Source organism: Pseudorca crassidens, chromosome 1 (genome assembly GCF_039906515.1).
Source record: "Pseudorca crassidens isolate mPseCra1 chromosome 1, mPseCra1.hap1, whole genome shotgun sequence".
Classification (NCBI taxonomy): domain Eukaryota; kingdom Metazoa; phylum Chordata; class Mammalia; order Artiodactyla; family Delphinidae; genus Pseudorca; species Pseudorca crassidens.
The window spans coordinates 46,104,440-46,124,155 of NC_090296.1; the positions used below are offsets into that span (position 1 = coordinate 46,104,440).

The 19,716-nt window shown below is 38.2% G+C and overlaps 1 protein-coding gene across 12 annotated transcripts in view; it reads right to left on the reverse strand.

Annotated features, from left to right (window-relative positions):
• The window catches only part of FBXO34 (F-box protein 34), an 80,558-nt gene that overhangs the window by 27,893 nt on the left and 32,949 nt on the right, over positions 1 to 19,716 (reverse strand). For 2 of the 12 annotated variants that reach the window (XM_067734945.1, XM_067734977.1), the window contains exon 3: positions 6,814 to 6,901. The exons of the other annotated variants lie outside the window; for them this stretch is intronic. The gene's annotated coding sequence lies outside the window, so the exon portion shown is untranslated. The remainder of the gene's footprint in view (positions 1 to 6,813; positions 6,902 to 19,716) is intronic. 12 annotated transcript variants of the gene reach the window in all.

Below are 19,716 nucleotides of genomic sequence, written 5' to 3' on the forward strand. Positions count from 1 at the left end.
CCAGGTAGAAAGTAAAGCCCATCAGGATTTGTCTGGAGTCTTCGTAATGTGATGGAACCTCAACTCAGGGGATTTTAGATTTGACTTCCTCTCCTCTACAAACTGTCTCAGTTGTATTTTGTGTATGCTGAGGGTATTTAGACACCCCCTTGAGCAGGCCTGCGGTCTCATCTATGAAAAGGTATTTGGATTGTCTTAGGTCCTTTTGAAAAGCAATGGAGTTGCCTCCTTGTTACTATGGTAATGAGGGCCCTAGGAACAGATGTAATTTCAAAGCATTCGGTAGCTTTGTTTTTTATCAGGAATAAGGTAGGAGGAGCAGCAGAAGCAATTATGGAGTGCATTTATAAACATGTAAAGAAGTGTGTTTCTTAACTCTGAATAACAAGATTTTAAATTGTTTAGTTTACAAGAAAAAAATGAAGGGAATAAGAGAACTGAAGAAAATAAACATGCTGCAGCGTATTCTAACACGTATAGCTCTACACCATCACTGAACCTGGCACTACAGATTTTCCAGAACAGAGGTTCTCAGATTGGTTTTCAGATTGGTCTGGATGGGAAGAAAAATCCATTGAAGTAACCAGGAAATCAACCAAAGCAAATAGTGGTACCAAGCCCAATGCTCCCAAAACATTAACAGTTTAAAGGAGAGATGCCACAACTCAATAAATTCTTAAAAGAAAATTCTTAAAAGAAAATAATATTCAGCATCTATTCCTGATTTTAAAAAGTTCTTAGCAAACTAGGGATAGAGTAAAACTTTACCTTAATGAAAGCACTCTCCCAGAAATTTATAGGAAATAGCATACACAACAGCAAAATATTAAAAATATTTCCTCTTAGAACCAAGAATAAAGATGCCAGCCATCATATTATAAAAAAAAGATTAAAACATTGAGGGAAAAGACAAAAATCTGTCATTATTTGCAAACTATATGTTATGGGGCTTTCAAGTTAAACAATCAAATTAAAAACTATTTGGTTTAATAGTACAAAAACTTATCAAAGATCAAAATTAAAAACAAAACAAATCTTAAAAAGAATTACCACATGACCCAGCAATTCTACTAAGTATGTACCTAAAACAGGTACTTAAACAAATACTTGTATGGAAAAGTTTATAGCAGAGCTACTTAGAATAGCCAAAGGGGAAAACAACCCAGATTTCCACCAGTGGATGAATAGATAAATTGTGGCATATACATACAATGGATTATTATCTAGCCATAAAAAGGAATGAAGTACTGATATGTACTACAACATGGATGAACCTTGAACATATTAATGCTAAGTGAAAGACTCATAGGTCAGATAACAAGGTCACACATTACATGGTTTCATCTGTAGGAAATGTCCAGAATAGGCAAACCTATAGAGACAGAAAGTAGATTAGTGGTTGCCTAGGGTTGGTTGGCAGTGGGAGGGGAGAGAGCACAGAGAGATAGGAAATGACTGCTAATGGGCATAGAATTTCTTTTTGGAGTGATAAAATATCCCAGAGGAGCTTCCCTGGCAATCCAGTGGTTAGGAGTCAGCACTTTCGCTGCTGTGGCCCCAGGTTCAATCCCTAGTCAGGTAACTAAGATCCCATAAGCCACACAGAGCAGCCAAAAAAAAAGAAAGAAAGAAAGAAAGAAAATGTCCTAGAATTAGAGGTGATGGTTGCACAAATCTGTAACTACACTAAACACCAGTGAACCATACAGCTTAAAAAGGTGACTTTCCCTGGTGTCCAGTGGTTAGACTCCATGCTTCCACTGCAGGGGGTGAGGGTTTGATCCTTGGTTGGGGAACTAAGATCCTGCATGCCATGTGTCGCAGCCAAAAAAAAAAAAAAAAAATTAAAAGACAAAAAAGGTGAATCTTACAGTATGTGATTTACATCTAAATTTAAAAAGTGAATGGAAGAGAACAGTCAATAAGATTTGAGGTGGGAAAAACATAAAAACTCCAAAACATATGCTAAAACTATAGTAACCAAAACAGTATGGCAGTAGAGCAGAAACAGGTAAGGAGTTCAAGATAACAGCATCCTCAATATTGGAGATGCATAGTTAGTGGGAAAAGCAGAATGTTTGAATAAATTGAGAAAACCAAATATCTGAATGAAAAGGTAGATGCCTACTATACCATAAAAACTTAAAAGTGCCATATTGAGTAAACTGTAAAATTCAATACTGTCAATTATGAGAATATGATTTTAAAATCTTAGTGGGAAGTAAATCCTTTCCTAAGCAAAAGACACAAAATATTGACATATCTGACTAAATACAAATTTTAAACATCTATTTGGGGAAAAGACACCATAAAGTTAAAAGACAAGCAAAAGACTGGGAGAATATTTGCAATATACACAAAGATTAATTTCCATGACATTAAACAGTTCACCCTAGCCAATGGGGAAGGAGCTGAGTGTCAATATTTTAGCATAATTCTACTGGTCTTTTCAAATATAATTCTTTTCAGTCTTTTCAAAACTGAAAAGACTATATACAGTTTGCCAAATACATAGAAAGATATATAATGCCCAGCAAACTGGATATTTTGGAAGGTGAGTTAGGGACATGTTTTTTTTTCACATCTATTTTCAAACACTCTTTGAATTTCTGACTTTACAATATCAAAAATAATTTTAGAAGGAAAAAAGACTGAGAAGCAAAACTTCAAGGAGATGAGGGCCACTGAAGGATTTTTCAAAGAGAAGTAGGCTGGTTGGATTAGTTTTCTTGACAGATCCCTGGAGCAGCTTTACAAAGAAGGGCTATGAAAAGCACCAGTTTGGAAACAGGTATTGATTCATTTCTGTAGTCAACAAATGCTGAACACCTACTGGGGCTCGGCACTGAGTTAAGCACTGGGACCAATTAGAAATGTTGCAAGTTGTCTCAGCAAAAGGTCAAGTATACTAGGTATACAATACTTTGGGGACTGGTACAAGGGACATAAGGCATCATTTTTAAGGCCTCTGTGGATAATATCCTTCTGATACTCCTTACCTTACAAGAGGACCAGATACTGCTAATAAGTATAATCCATTTTTTGACAACTTGAATAGAAAAAGCAAAAAGTCCATATCAGCCTGTTCCTGCAAGTCCTGTTTTCAAGATTCTTTGACTGTGTAAACCCCATGTCCTAAAAATCTTTGAACGAAGAAATTTCAAAGCCACCCTTGGTCATTTTCTCTGTATCCATTTTTTTTTTTCATTCCTTGGTTTTGACAAAAGATGACCAAAAACAGGACACAATATTAATAGTTAACCCAAAGGAAAAACATTTTAGTGAATCATATTATAGATATTTTTAATTGTGATTTAATCTGCACTGGTTTCTTTTTACAGTTGACATGTTCCCATTTTTATCACACCCATCTGCTATTTCAACAGCAACCCAGTTTTAGCAAAAGTTAAAGACCATGACTATACATAAAAATTTTTTAAACTTTCTCATCTTAAAACTCATTTTTTAAAAGTGTCCACTAAGTGAAGGGAGGCAGGAAAAATAAAAAAAAACCTGCTGGTAACTTTGGCAAACAATTCACCCTACCACTTAGCTTAGGGGCATTTCAAAGATGTGAGAAGTGTGGCAGCAGCTCCACGTTATACCACTACGTTAGGGCTAACTGCTTTATCATCTAGGGCTGAGAAAAGGAGCTCCTCTGACGCTGCTGGTTAAGCAGGCAATCACTATCACCTAGACAAAGTCCACCGCCTGAATGAGCTTTTATTAAAGTTACCATAATGCTACCACAATTCTCCCCAAACCATACCAACAAGGTCCCTCATTTTTAGATTTCCTATTTCAAATGCATGCTGTGGGCAATGCCAAGGAAAATGGAGGTCAGTTTCTGAGGAAGAGATTATGGCAAGCATGACAGTTAGGACCTGCACACCCCAAAACAGCCCCAATTTCATAGTATTTTATTGTTTTCACATAAGATGCCTTGTTAATTAAATATGTTATTCAAAATGATTTAACAGTCGTACTCATGAAATATTTTTTAATAAGAATAAAGTTCAGAGCTTCCCTGGTGGCGCAGTGGTTAAGAATCTGCCTGCCAATGCAGGGGACATGGGTTCGAGCCCTGGTCTGGGAAGATCCCACATGCCGTGGAGCAGCTAAGCCCGTGCACCAACTACTGAGCCTGTGCTCTAGAGCCTGTGAGCCACAACTACTGAAGCCCACGCGTCTAGAGCCCGTGCTCTGCGTCAAGAGAAGCCACCGCAATGAGAAGCCTGCGCACCGCAACTAAGAGTAAGTAGCTCCCGCTCGCCGCAACTAGAGAAAGCCCTAGCGCAGCAACAAAGACCCACCTCAGACAAAAAAACAGATAAATAAATGAATAAATAAATAAATTTATTTTTTAAAAAAAGAATAAAGTTCAAAGCCCAGAAAAAAAAGTCTTTTCAGACTCTCTGTAGAGAGCATATAATCATATGGAAAAAACCTGGCCTAATCCCCCTGAGCCATTTGAGAAAAAGAAGCATTTCTTCCCAGGCAGGAGATCACCAGAAATTACAACAGATTTAAAAAACAAAAACAAACAAATAACAACCAAAAAAAAACCGCCCCAGCCATTAGCACATACAAAGTGCCTGACCTGTATCTCATAAACAGAGGGGGAAAAACTCTCTAATTAAAACACAAAAGATGGTGAGGGAAGGAGAAAAAACTGAAGACTGAAAAAAGGGGCAATAAGCAGCAGTTACCAGAAGCCATTTTAGTAGCAATATTTAACAAGTGGATATGGCTATACCCTCGGTCTTTAGAAATTATTACCATCTTCACAGCTTTGAACAAGAAGGTTCACCTGGACATCTAATATAATTTCACATGCACAGTGTCAAATATTTATTCCTTTTATATCCTGTCAGATATTTGTTCCTTTTAGCCACAACTGTCCTGAGCCTTAAAAATATATGTAAATAGATGCATTTCTCGACAGAGGAATCCAGGAGAAGTACCTGAGAGTCCCACATCCCCCTCCTGAGAGATTACAAGCAATTTCTTCCACTTCAGTTGCCACACTGGTATCCTAACACTTTTCTATTCTAGACTTAACCAAAAGGTAACCATCAATAGATAGACAAAGGGGACTTCCCTGGTGGCGCAGTGGTTAAGAATCCACCTGCCAGTGCAGGGGGCACGAGTTCGATCCCTGGTCTGGGAAGATCCCACATGCCGCGGAGCAACTAAGCCCGTGCGCCACAACTACTGAGCCTGCACTCTAGAGCCCGCGAGCCACAACTACTGAAGCCCACGCACCTAGAGCCCGTGCTCCGCAACAAGAGTAGCCACCAAAATGAGAGAAAGCCCCTGGGTAGCAATGAAGACCTAAGGCAACCATCCATCCATCCATCCATCCATCAATCAATCGACAAAGGAGAACTTAATGGACTATGAGGTGGCCTGGTGTGAAATTAAGGGTAATGAGAGTCTAATCAACCCAAACACATCAAATCTAACGGGGAAAGCAGGACACTGAATTTGAGCAAAATAAGTTAAGAATGGAGACAAGTCACAAGATTGGAAGACTCACTAAATGAGTGAGCAATAAATGTCTGCTGCAGAGTGGATGAGGTGACCAGGTTGCCAGATCCAGCCACCTGGGCAACTGGAATGGCTACAGAATCTGAGACAACTAGGTACTGTGGTTCCCATTCTCTGTAATACCAAAGTATGTGACCTGAAACTGCTCTGTATTTCCTTATGTCCCCACACATCCATACCAAAAACTAACAGCAGGTCATCTGGTTCAACATCTACTTACAGATGGTAACTTCTTCCTTTATGAAAATGAAAAGTATTCTAGAATCAGTAGAATTTTTTCCTGACTGCATTTATATATGATTTGCAAACCAACAGGAGACTGGCTAAGCCTACTGAGAACTCCCTTAAATTGTTGAATCTATTTACCTATTTTTTTTCAAGAATTAGATCTGAGACTTCTGGGTAAGGATGGTGGACTAAACACATAGCTATTCACTGATCCTTCCCCAAACACCAAGGGATAATTTTTTTTTAAGATATAAACCCACAGAGATGAAGAGAACTGAAGATTACAGCCACAAATTTTTGAAAGCTGGAAAATAAATGATTAAAAGGTAAAGGACCCAAAGACCCAAGAAAACGAATCCTAAGGTAAGCTTCCGGGAATACTTCTCCAAAAGGCTCAGCAGGGATAAATGGGAAGAATTAACAGAAAATCTTTCTGAAATGCAATTCTCAGATTCCTTTTCACTCTCTCAGGCAGGCAGACAAATGCCCTTCCCTCACCCTTGCAAGACTGAAGGTAATCTAAGGAGGTTTATAAATAAACAGAGATTTATATGGACTAGGAATCACTAGGTAAAGCGAAGGCAGTTTAAGTTAACATATGTACTAGATTCCAGTCCATAGTGTGTTGGTAAATAAACGTTTAACAACTGGCTGGGGTTTGCGGGGGCGGGAGGACAAGTGTAGTTATTTGCAATGTTTGCTGTTTACTAGTATAGCTGCTTCAAGCTACCAAATGATGTCACTGAATGCAGAGTTCAGAAGCGATGTCTATTACTACATGGTATTCCCACCATACAGACAGACGTACGTACTCTCAAGAACATCCACAATAAAAGAAAAAGTAATACGATACATAGAAAGTGGTGGGGTTTTAGTACTTATTAATTTTTAATATAACATTTAATTATAAATCCGCATAACCTTTAATAATTGTAGTATGTAGCAACTCACTCGCAAAGTTCCTGAAAATTTAACAATTGTCTCTGATGTGCTAGTACTAGTCACTGACCCCAGCTCCCTCCCCTCTATCAATACCTTTCCCAAAAGGCTGACAGCCAGGCCTTCACTTCCAGGCAGTGGAGATTAGAAGAGATGTCTCTGGGGAATTTGACCAGTGATTAGTCTACAAGGAAAAATATAAAGATACTGAAAAGTTCCCAAACTAAATTTGACCAGACAGATCATCCTACCTCAAAGCACACAATTGATAAGTCCTACTTGCATGTTCAGAGCTCACAGTCAGCTTCTTAGGATCCCACTCTTAAATATTAGCAAACAGCCAAGAGTTGTTAGACATCTCTAGTATGAAAAATAGAAACGGAAACAGAAAAAGAAAGCTGAGAGAGAGACTAGGGTCAGCTTCACAGGCACGTGACCTGGGCAGTCACATAGCACCCTGTACTTGGAAGAGCTCCATGTTAGGTTTGACGCTATGCTCTTGCTGTCTTGGAATGCTTTAATACTGTTAAACAAGGAGTCCCACATTTTCACTCCGTACTCAGCCCTACAAATTACATAGCTAGTCCTGATAGAGATTATGTAGGCAGAAGAAAATTCTGGGGAGAAAAACACCATTAATATTTTCAGAAACATAAGATAAAATATTACAAACATGAAGCCAGAAGAGTATGCTAAAAAAAAAAATGACAAAAAAGAGAAAGTGATCACAAGCATGCTTTCTTGGTAATTAAAAATGTAACAGCTGAAATGAAAAACTCAACAGAATAGCATAGAATTCTGGAAGATTAGTCCAGGAGGTCCAATATCTGAAAAGTAAGAGTTCAAGAGGGGATAAAAAGGAAAAAAGGGAGAAAGTCATCAACAAAACAGTTCCCAGATTGAAAGGGTTCATCAAGTGCTCAGCACAATGGAGGGAACCAAACTCACACTAAGGTATATTATTGTGCAATTTTAAACACTCAGAAATGAAAGAACTGATCATATAAATAATCACAAACTTAATGGCTTTCAGCTTCAAAAGCAATGCAGTAAACATGGAAGAAATCAGAAAACAATGAAGTCATGCCTTGAAGATCTGCAAGCTAGAATTCTATAGCCAGCCAAACAAACAATTAAGAGTAAGGACCAAGTAAGACATATTCAGTCATTCAAGGTCTCAGAGGTGATTAAAAATCAAACTCCCGTTTATCTTTCTCAGGCAGCTACTGGAGAATACATTCTGACAAAGTAAGACACAGGAAGATATGAGATCTGGAAAACAAGAAATCCAACACACAGAGGCAAAGAGTAACCCCAAGATGCTGGTGAAGGGAAGTCCCAGGATAAGAAGTATGCATAAAAACAGTGGGCAACCAGTCCAGATGTGATCACACCTTCAGGAAGATGGGAAGTTAATGGAACACCTGAAGTGTCAGAATCCTGAAAGGAAAGTTGAGCAAGTTGCAATTTGAACTATAAAAGGAGTTAATATAAAAGTAGGCAACAAAGAAAAATATAAATTTCAGAGAAAAACAAACGTTGTACAGAAAAGTAAAAGTGTTCACAGATTACTACATGGCTTAACTGTGAATAGCACATTCACTCTTTTTTTTTTAAAGGTGTGTGTGTGTGTGTGTATATATATACTTTTTTTTTTTGGCTGTGTCAGGTCTTAGTTGTGGCACACGGGGTCTTCGTTGCCACATGCGGGATCTTTAGTTGCGACATGCAGGATCTAGTTCCCTGATCAGGGATCGAACCCGAGCCCCCTGTATTGGGAACGCAGTCTTAACCACTGGACCACCAAGTGCAGAGTCTTAACCACTGGACCACCAAGCACAGAGTCTTAACCACTGGACCACTGGACCACCTCCAGTATTCAGTGTAAACACTGAATACTGATCTAAGCAGTTATGAACATCTATACCAAGACAGGAAAACAAAAAAGGTACCTGGGGATGTGGAAAAAGAACTAAATCCTCATCTGCCATAATGGGAAATCAAGAGATAATACTTGAAGGTGAGAAATCAAGAAATCAGAATACAAGAATGCTATTAAGAATGACAAGGTTCAGAACTTGCTACCCCAAAATAACGGTGCCTTGGCATAGTGAATATTTTAAGCTGAAGAAATCTGAGAAAGGACAGGTGCAGGAAGGACTCTCTGACCTTCTCTTCTACCCTGAAGCAGATCCTAAGACCCTCATGTGAGAGATGTCCTCCCTATACCTGGAGGAAGGGAGGATCCTCATTTCTGAAGCTGGAAGGACAAGGAGAGAAATTCAAAGTAACTGGCCTTGTTTCCCCAGTTTACTAACTTTAGCTCATGTTATTTTGTCCTATCACGTTCTTCCAAGACTTTCTACTCTTTCAAACCCAATATAAAAATGCTCAAGCTAAACCACTTCTTCACGTCTGCATTTCCTCATGAAGACTCCCATGTTACATAAAACATATATTAAATAAATGTGTATGCTTTTCCTTTGTTAGTACGTCTCTTGTCAGTCCATTTACAGGGTGCTAGCTAGAGAACCTAGGGGTAGAGTAGGAAGAATTTTTACTGCCCTGCAAGAACAAAGAGGTAAGAATCAGCTATAAGAAATTAAAGTGTTTGCCTCTAGAGAGGGAGAAGTGAGGGATGAAGTGGGAGAACTGTTGCTTTTCAAAACAAGTCTTACAGAGCTACTGACTCTTTAAACTATGCATATTTAACACTTTGATAGAAAAAAATACAAAATAAAAACATGAGAAAAGCTAGCAGAAGTTCAGTTTGATTTAGTTCATGATTCCTTTTTCAGATTACAAGATTTCCCAACAAGAAATTTTTCTCCTTTCATTTGTGGTATTTCCAATTTTTCTACAACATTTACTACTTGCCCAGTAAAAAGTTAATAATCATCTTACAGATACTCCAACTATTATTTAGGGATATTCCTGTATCATATGATACCCAACCTGGTGCAGCTTGGGAAATGGTGGTAGCTTACCTCCCAGGAGTTACCACAGCAGTCCACACCAAATGATTCCCTATCTCACAATGGGTTTCCCTCTGCAAGCCTACATTCTTTCAAAACACTATAAAAAAGACTTTCCATTTAACCCTGTGAGAAATTCAAATAATAAACACAACAAACTCTAGAGTGTGCCTTTAAGGGCAACAAATTCAATTTCTTTCACATCTTTATTATTCCAGACACTAAATTAAAAGCTTTCAGTACATATAAATTTCAAGATACCTTATTTAAACACAACTGGATAGCATTTAGTATTTGTTTTTATTCTTTCCTTATATAGCTGTCAGGTTGACTCTTATCTAGCTAGTAAAGTTATTATAGTCAGTTTACAAAACACAGTTCAGATAAGTAAATGCTGTCACATCCTCTGTGCACCTCCAGATTGAACGATGATGGTGGTCATGGTCAGCATAGGATATTCAAGGAGGAATTTGCTTAGCACAGAGGACTAAGCCTATCTGTAGACAGATGTAGTCCAGCTCAAGCAGCTACACATGTTTTCACTTATTCCTTTAAAAGTGATTGGATTTGTTTGGATTTGCTATAGAATCATTTCTGGATTTAAGGAAAACTAAACAAGGTTTTACAGCTTGTTATGTTGGCAGGCAGGTAGCCATGAAGAAATCCTAATCTAAAAAAGATCCCTTTTGCACTTAAAATTGAGGTGGGTCAGACATACCTGAAGGCATGGTCTACATTTCTCATCTTCATTCTGCCTAATTATGGCAAAGACTGTTTTGTCTCCATTATTAATTAGTGAACCCCAGCCTAGGTCATGTGGCCTGTAGGATCATGAACACTCCTTACCTATGTACACCTAATGCCAATAAAATATGCCTCTGACATAAAAAAAAAAAAAAGCCTTAAATTTTTCTCAAACTTGCAACAAAAACAAGCTGCTACCAGAAGAATTTCTTTTTTTGTCAAAGTGAAATTAAACCCTGCCAATATACACAAAGAACATACTTCCAGATTAGTGGCTGTTAACCAGCTTAATCTCAGGACACTCAAAACTTCATGTTCACACTAGAGTGCTTTAGGTAAATAATATTCATCTCTTCCAGCTTCTAGATAGCTCTCGGCCTTCATCTGGTTTCTTGCCACCTCCATCCATCCCCATCTAACCCTCCCCCCAAAAGCAGCTTTTTTTGTCACATTTTGTTTTTTGAAACGATTGCTTTTTCCATTCTAAGTTTTCCCAAACTATTTCAGGGTTCTGACAATTCTGCCAGTGACTAAGTCTCCTCCTGGGAATAGCCTCATTATCACCATTGAAAACAATCTCTCCTAATACTGACTGATAAGAATCTGGAAACTCTTTGTAACTTCGGGAATGCAAATCCCACCCTACCCAATCTAAAGATAAACTTATTACAAATGGAATAATGGACTCACCACAGGACAGAACTCTAGCAGTCTTTGTGTTCCAATTAAGCTATTGAGTTTTGTGTGTAATCCTAATTCTTACTAATATGAAGAATTTACTATTTCCTTCCTCATAACCAATTAATACATAAATTACTAAGAGTCAAGCAAGCACAAAAGAAAAATGGAAAAAAAAAAAAATCACCACACACACTCAACACAAAAAGGTGAAACTCAGCAGCAAATGCCCGAATGTTTTTAAGGTGATACAGCCTTCCAACTGATCATCTGTTTCAGAAATATTTTGTGCAGTACATGTGTTGTGCGGGTAACTTGTTTTTGGCAAGCTAGTCCTCCTGGCTTGGACAATCAACAGCAGATAACCTAAAATAAAAGGTCTTTTCCTGTATCCCTCAAATGGAACAACTATTTAGAAACTTAATTCTTGCAAAAAAAGATATCCAAAACAGAGAAGATCATGTATTTCTATCATCACCATTTTGCGTCTATTTAGCTTGCTCAATATTCATGGAAAGTTACATAATCATAGTCCATTCATTCTGGAAACGTGAGAGAGCAATGCAGAGATGATTCCCCCGTTCACACACAGCCCCCTGAAGAAGCAATGTCCAAAAGTTATTTCACATCGACCAGAATCAACATGGGCCATTTTGTAGTCACAGCGGAGAACATGTAGCTCAGGGGTATATAACCTTTTTTGTGCTACAAACTTCTTTGGCAGTATGCAAACATTATAGACTCTGGAATTATTTTTTAAAGCAAAAATACATACACTGAGAAAACCGATTATACGGTTATCAAAATATTTAAAACTCATATAGTATTCAATACACTTCTTGTTTAATATATAAAATAGTGAGCTCTAATGACAAGTCTATTAACTACCATAATTTCCAAATTATGACCAACATAAATAATATTTTCAAGGTATCTATAACAACTACAATGTAATATAAAAATATCTAACTGTCAATTGATGACAAAGTCACAGGGACTGCTGACTTGCTGTGGTTTGAAGCAAATGGTACATTTCAGTTAGAGATTAGTGAAAACAAGAATCTAACATTTTTCTCATTCAAGCTCATGGATCGCTGAGGCTTTTAAAGTATGCTCATCCTGGAGCATTTAAAGAGGCATTTAGGGACTTCCCTGGCGGTTAAGACTCTGCCCTTCCAATGCAGGGAGTGCAGGTTGGATCCCTGGTCAGGGAACTAAGATCCCACGTGTCGTGCAAGAGGCATTTAGAGATCACTTGGTTCAACCTCTTCATTTAAAAGATAAGGGAACTAAGGAGGAATTGATGACACTGCTTGCCTGAAGTATCTTCGTTCCAAATCACCGAGTTCTATTTAAAGTAAACCACTGTTTTCTTCTGAAAACCTGAATCTCACATCTAGACATACTTAGCACTTACTTCAAACTTGCATCTCAGTTTCATCATCTGTAAAATAAAGATAATAATCCAACTTTGGAAGAATCTTAATGTGAAAACCAAATTTAAAAATCCATGTTAAAATACTATAGCAGTACCTTTAAAGGTAAGGCTAATAATTATCAATTAATTCCATGAGAAATCAAAGGCAAGTTATTCTTGTTCCTTAGTACACCTTAAATATCATCAAATTGTGATTTATTTACAACATTAAATATTTTATGCTATCAAGTGGATTTGCCAAAAGACAAACTGACCCTAGAAATAAGCCACTTTGAAACCGTGCACCTCAGATTGGGACTCAAACCCAGCCAAAACCCAGACTGGGACTTGAACCCATGCAGCCGGGACTCAAACCCAGCCAAAACCCCCAGTCTTCCAACTGAGATCACACACCTGGTTTCAGGGCTTGGTGAAGCTCAGGTTCTTGATGTCTCATCACAGAAATAATTCAGTGAGAGACAAAGTTATAGGTAAGAAGTGGATTTAGTTAGAGAGAAACACACTCCACAGACAGAGTGTGGGCCATCTCAGAAGGCAAGAGTGGCCTTGGGAGAAACACACTCCATCTCAGGTGAGAAAGGCACCAGGGTACGGGTTTGTAAGTTTTTATAGGGATAGGTAATTTCATAGGTTAATGAGTGGGAGGAGTATTCTAGCTATTTCGGGAAAGGGCGGGGATTTCCAGGAATTCAGCCACTGCCCACTTTTTGATCCTTAAGCTTGGCCTTGGAACTGTCTTGGCGCCTGTGGGTGTGTCATTTAGCTTGCTGACATGTTACAGTGAGCATATACTGAGGCTCAAGGTCTAGTGTAAGTCGACTTGTCCGCCATCTTGGACCCATTTGGTTCTAATCAGTTTATGTCATGTCCTCGGGCTATGTCATTCTTTCAAAGGCCCTGCTCCCTTCCCACCTGTTTCAACTTCAAGTAGAAAATATGTTTAGAACTAAAAGTATTGGCTTTGGAGTCAGACTCTTACAAGCTATGTGCCTGTAATTCTATGCAAACTGCTTGTTTTATCTGATCCTCCGTTTTTCAATCAGTAAAATAGGAGTAAATGCTAACAACCATATGAGACTGCCATAATTAAACGTCAATCCCTTTCTCTTAAAAGGGTCAGTGAGGAATATAGGATTCAGATAACCTCATAAAGCAGTAAGGAAGCTTTTCTGATTTACGCATTATGGATATTTACTTTTTCCCCCATATTGTTCCTAGTGAATTTGAGGTTCTTGCTTCATCGCAAAAGAATTTGGAAAAGAAATGATAGGTAAGAAGTGGAATTATTTAGAGAGAAACACAGTCTACAGACAGAGTGTGGGCCATCTTGAAAGTCAAGAGGCAAGAAGCTTTCACATATGGTGTGGTTAGTTTTTATGGGCTGGATAATTTCATAGGCTAATGAGTGGGAGGATTATTCCAATTATTTTGGCGATGGGGCAGAGATTTCCAGGAATTGGGCCACCGCCCACTTTTCGGCCTTTTATGGTTAGCCTCAGAACTGTCATGGTGCTGGTGGGTGTGTCATTTAGCATGCTAATGTATTACAATGAGTGTATAATGAGGCTCAAGGTCTACTGGAAGTCGAACCTTCTGCCATCTTGGACCTAGTCGGTTCTCACAAGTTTTTGCCAAGTACTACGGCTGTGTCATTCTTTTAAAGGTTGTGCCCTGCCCCCTTCCCTCCTGTTTCAATGTCACTTGATAAAATTATTTAAAATAGAATAAAGTATGACACAAATAATATCCTCAATTCATGGTCAGTGCAGAATCTCTCAGCAATCTAAAAGAAAGCCAATCAAATAGCCAGCAATTTTTTTCCATGTTTAAAAAGAAATTACACAGTAAAGATAGTGTTACTGTGCTTTGAAAAAGGAAGGGAATTAAAACCAAAGGCCATTCCCAAATTTCTAAACCAGACAAAAGCAAACAAACATTTGGAAGACAACAGTCACACAAAATAATTTAAGTACATATTTAAGTATGCAAGTGGGGGAATAAAATGCCAATAGAGGCAAGGCTACTCAACTTCTTCCCACACATTTTGTTTTGCTTGCCTCCACAAAAAGAATTCAAAGTGGTCGACTGTAGACATGTCAAAGTTATATGCAAACATTTTAGTTGACTAGGAACAATATACAGAAAATACAGTAGGTAGTCCTGGAAACACAAAAGGCTCACAGTCCAAAGCAGATTTGTTAAACACTAGGGGCGGAAAAAAGAACCATTATCTGTCATGCCCTCCTGTCACACCCTTTTATTTGTAGTCATAGCTGCAAGCTGTTTTAAAGACAATGGTAATGTTATTAAGGGTACCTTCATGCTGTGCCAAAGCACATATACAGAGCAATTCAGAACAATCAGTCTTACTTTCATAAGAGCAAAGGTTGCAGCCAAATGAAATGGGTGGATACCATATTGAACAATCTTGGAATTAGCTAATAGGATATGGGAAAAAATGATCATAATGCCGATGCTTAAGTTCCCTTCCTCCTTTACACAATAAAAATTTTTACTATTTGAAAAGCACTAGTCGAGAAAGGTTCCATTTACTAAGATGTAAATATGGCCTTTTTTTAAGCACAAAGATGCTTATTATTTCCTTGTATAATCTGTAAACTTAAAATATATGCACGGGATACTAGATTTGACATCATATAAAAAGGATACTATGTAGAAACAACTATAGTAGAAAGCTTTAAACATAGGCACTGCAACTAGAGAAAACCAGGTGTTTCACAAACATTTAATGAAAATGGAAACTGAATGAAGGCAACAAGTAACATAAAACCTAATGCTTGGTTTGTTGTGGTTATTCTACTGCTCTATTCCTCAGGAAACAAATTATTCTCCCACTGGTTTTCCTGACTCCGTTTTCCTAACCATAATGAAGTTCAAAACATTAAGCAATTGTTTTTGAAAATCTGGTAATCACATAACTTCATGGCTTACTTTCAAGCACAGTATAAGCTAATTGTTTTTTAAATGATTGGGAAGAGGACTATGTATTATATACATGCACATATATTTAAGTAGGCCTTTCAGCTAGAATGTAGAATTTATCTGATAAAACAGTGAGCTACTCTGTACGACTAGACTACACAGGTTTAAAATGCAGCACTTTATCTGTCATTGTGGCATGTCAATATTTTAAGCAATGTATTCAATCTAAATTAATTACAATAGTTGATGCTCTGTTAACTGGCTTCAAGGCAAAAATCAGAAAAGGGACAAAAAAGAGCTTAAACAATGACATGACCATAATTACATCAACATAGCCTTATATACAAACATAGTACTATTAGTAGTAAAATGGAAAAAATATGAGGGATAAAATTCAGTGAAAACTTTTATACAACAATTTTAATAGGTTGCTTTTAAGACCTATATTTATGAAATATTACGTTCAGGTTGCTTTTAAGACCCATATTTATGAAATATTACGTTCAGATACAATTCTAATGCATTAATTAGAACTTCTATTTTAGGTTAATAGCTAGTACGAGAGAGCTACTGCTCAAACTAAACTGAAAGGGGAGTATCTTCTCAGACACACTGTTATTTTTTTTGTTTGTTTTTTGTTTTTTTTGCAGTATGCGGGCCTCTCACTGTCGAGACCTCTCCCGTTGCAGAGCACAGGCTCCAGACGCGCAGGCTCAGAGTCCATGGCTCACGGGCCCAGCCACTCCGCGGCATGTGGGATCTTCCTGGACCGGGGCACGAACCCGTGTCCCCTGCATCAGCAGGCGGACTCTCAACCACTGCGCCACCAGGGAAGCCCAGACACTGTTTTTAAAAGACCCCCACAGAGTTTAAGCTCTCTCTTCTTGGGCAGCTCCTCAGTAGGTTCAATATCTACTGCCCTATTTTGCTCTAAGAATAGGAACCATTTATGAAAATCTCTGCCAAAAATCACAAGGTAGATAAAACCCATATTTTTAACAAATCTTTTTAAAATGTGTATTTTGAAAACCAGCCTCACACAGAGCTCCAAACCTAGAAAAAAGATTACAATAAAAATAGGTTGGGATGGTACTTCCCTGGTGGTCCAGTGGTTAAGACTCCACGCTCCCAACGCAGGGGGCCCAGGTTCGATCCCTGGTCACGGAACTAGATCCCGCATGCCGCAAGTAAATGATCCCACATGCCGCAACAAAGATCCCGTGTGCTTCAACTAAGACCTGGCACAGCTAAATAAATAAATACTTTTTAAAAAATAGGTTGGGGACTTCCCTGGTGGTCCAGTGGTTAAGACTCTGCTTCCACTGCAAGGGGCATGGGTTCGATCCCTAGTCGGGAAACTATATCCTGCATGCTGCCCGACACGGCCAAAAAAGAAAATAAATAAAAATTTTAGAAAAAGAAAAAAAAAGGTTGGCCACTGGGACTTCCATGGCAGTGCAGTGGATAAGACTCTGCACTCCCAATTCAGGGGGCCTGGGTTCAATCCTTGGTCAGGGAACTAGATCCCACATGCATGCCACAACTACGAGTTCACATGCCACAACTAAGGAGCTGGCGAGCCACAACTAAAGGAGCCCTGGAGCTGCAACTAAGGAGCCCACATGCTGCAGCTAAGGAGGCCACCTGCCGCAACTAAGGAGCCTGCCTGCCACAAATAAGACCTGGTGCAACCAAATAAATAAATAAAGGTTGGCTACCTAAATTATTTGTTATTTACAGTGACTTTAGGCACAATCATTTGTCGTTAAGACTGAGGCCATACTTTTAAACTTATCCTGTAAATTCGGTGAGAACGATGCAAGAAGTTTAGCACTTACCCAAAGCACTGCAAAAAGCAAAAGAGAGGTACATCTCATGTCTCCAAATGGCATTCCAAAAAACTGCCCAAAGCAAGTATAATGCTGTAAATCTTTTGAGAATTATTTATTATAAATAATAAATTATTTTTAAAACAAAATTAGAAAATATAAATGAATTTACTCTGTTTTATGTATTTGGAACCTACTTAAAGGTCAAAAGAAAAAACAGCTTAATTGAACAGAACATAGAAAACTAATCATTCATTTCAATCAAACCCTCAGCTCACCCTCACTACTTTGAAGTACAGGAACTCTGCTAATCGCTTGACATTTGTGGAAGCTTCAGTTTGGGGTATTTTGCTTTGTGCTTTTGTTTTCCAATAAAACTGACTGCTATGGATCAAAGAAAAATCATATGAAAACATAAAATTATTCAAGTTCACAGTAAAATAAAGTGGTGGGAGAGTATAAGGAAATTGAAATACAGGAGAATTCATTGAAAGATTCCAGCTCCACCTCCCAAAATGACTTGAAATTATGTCTAATTAATACCCAAACTTATATATTCTGAAAGATTTTTTCATGGATGAGAATGACAGTGATGGTATTAAGACAACTCAGGGCTGGTGTTTCAAGAATTAGAGATGATCTGCGATTCCCAATATAAAAAGTACAGCACTCAATTCTGGAAAGTCTTTTTAAATTTTTAACTGGTAGAACAGAGGTTACCATAGTAAAAACTAAAGTCACAAGCATAAACATAAACCTATAGCCAATTTTATTAGAATTGAGACATACTAACTCATTAAACAATTTCATCACTTTACCAGCAGACATGTCACTGTAACTAAGCAATAAATCCAAATACTATTCTTTCCTTTGTGCAACCTTAGAAGGTATCAAATAGCTTGATTTATTTTCTGATGTAAAATCCTAAATTTGTTTAATGCAGACAAACACATACACATTTTTTAAAAACACCCACTACCGAGACCTTCTTAAACCCACATTAAAAAAAAAAAAAAGGTAGATGAGACGGTATTTCCATCCATGATTTAGCTTAATCCTAAGAATATTCCTCCAGGATTCTGTCCAATGTCTAGCAATATACCTACATCTGGTTAATGCACCAGTTCAAGATACTTTTCATTTTAAAGTTACTTTATAACACCAATACACTAAAAAACAGAAACTAAAAACGGATTTTATAGTCTAAGGTATAAAATCACTCATTATCAAAGTGTCAGTTCTCCCTCCTCAAAAGATTAAGTATGCAGGGGCTTCCCTGGTGGTGCAGTGGTTAAGAATCCGCCTGCCGATGCAGGGGACACAGGTTCAAGCCCTGGTCCAGGAAGATGCTCCACATGCCACGGAGCAACTAAGCCCGTGCACCACAACTACTGAGCCTGTGCTCTAAGGCCAGTGTGCCACAACTACTGAGCCCGCGTGCCACAGCTACTCAAGCCCATGTGCCTAGAACCCGTGCTCCGCAACAAGAGAAGCTACCGGCAATGAGAAGCCCGCGCACCGCAACGAAGAGTAGCCCCTGCTCACCGCAACCAGAGAAAGCCTGTGCACAGCAACAAAGACCCAATGCAGCCAAAGTAAATAGATAAATTAAATATATATATAAAAAGATTAAGCATTCAGTTTTATAATGACAAAGTATACATTAACCTCGAAAGAAAGTCACAACAGTTGAATTTAATATATGCCGAAGCCCTCATTTCAGATGCTACCCTAACCCCATATCTAGTATGACAGGAGGGAGTAACAATCTGTGGTAGCAAACCCCTACAAAATTCTCTTTCCTAGTAGAAATAATCAGTAAAGAGAATCTGTCTTTCAACACCTACTGCGGGTGTTTATCAGACTCCTGAAAAGTGGCATGAAAGTTTTGTTTATCACAAGGAAACAGAGAAGTTTAGAAACGTGGGACTTGCTCATTGGTTTATTCTAGAATCACTGATGGAGACCAGAGTAATAAACAAAACTCTCCAAGGCTAAAAGCAAATGCAATTTGCCCAATTTTGTACAGATACAAAGCCCAATTTTGTAACCTAAAGAGAGACAAGTTCTGAGAACTAAGGAAGGCAATCATAATAAACACACTTATTTTAAGTCTCCTAAACCCTCGGCAGTATAAATACAACTCCTGGCAACACCAACAAAATACAATATTTCAGTTCCTAGCTTTCAAAGAAAAAATAGAAAAGTGTTTCAAGTTAGGGTGTTTAAATACATTTTGATAATAGCTCCTTAAAGTCTGCCTTTCCAAAACAACTAACAATCATTATTGAACACTTAGTATTTTCCAAGACTTAAACGAGCTCCAAACAACAAATAAATTAGATAAGCATCATCCAAGCCCTCCTGTGGTGCTGACATTCTAACAGGGAAG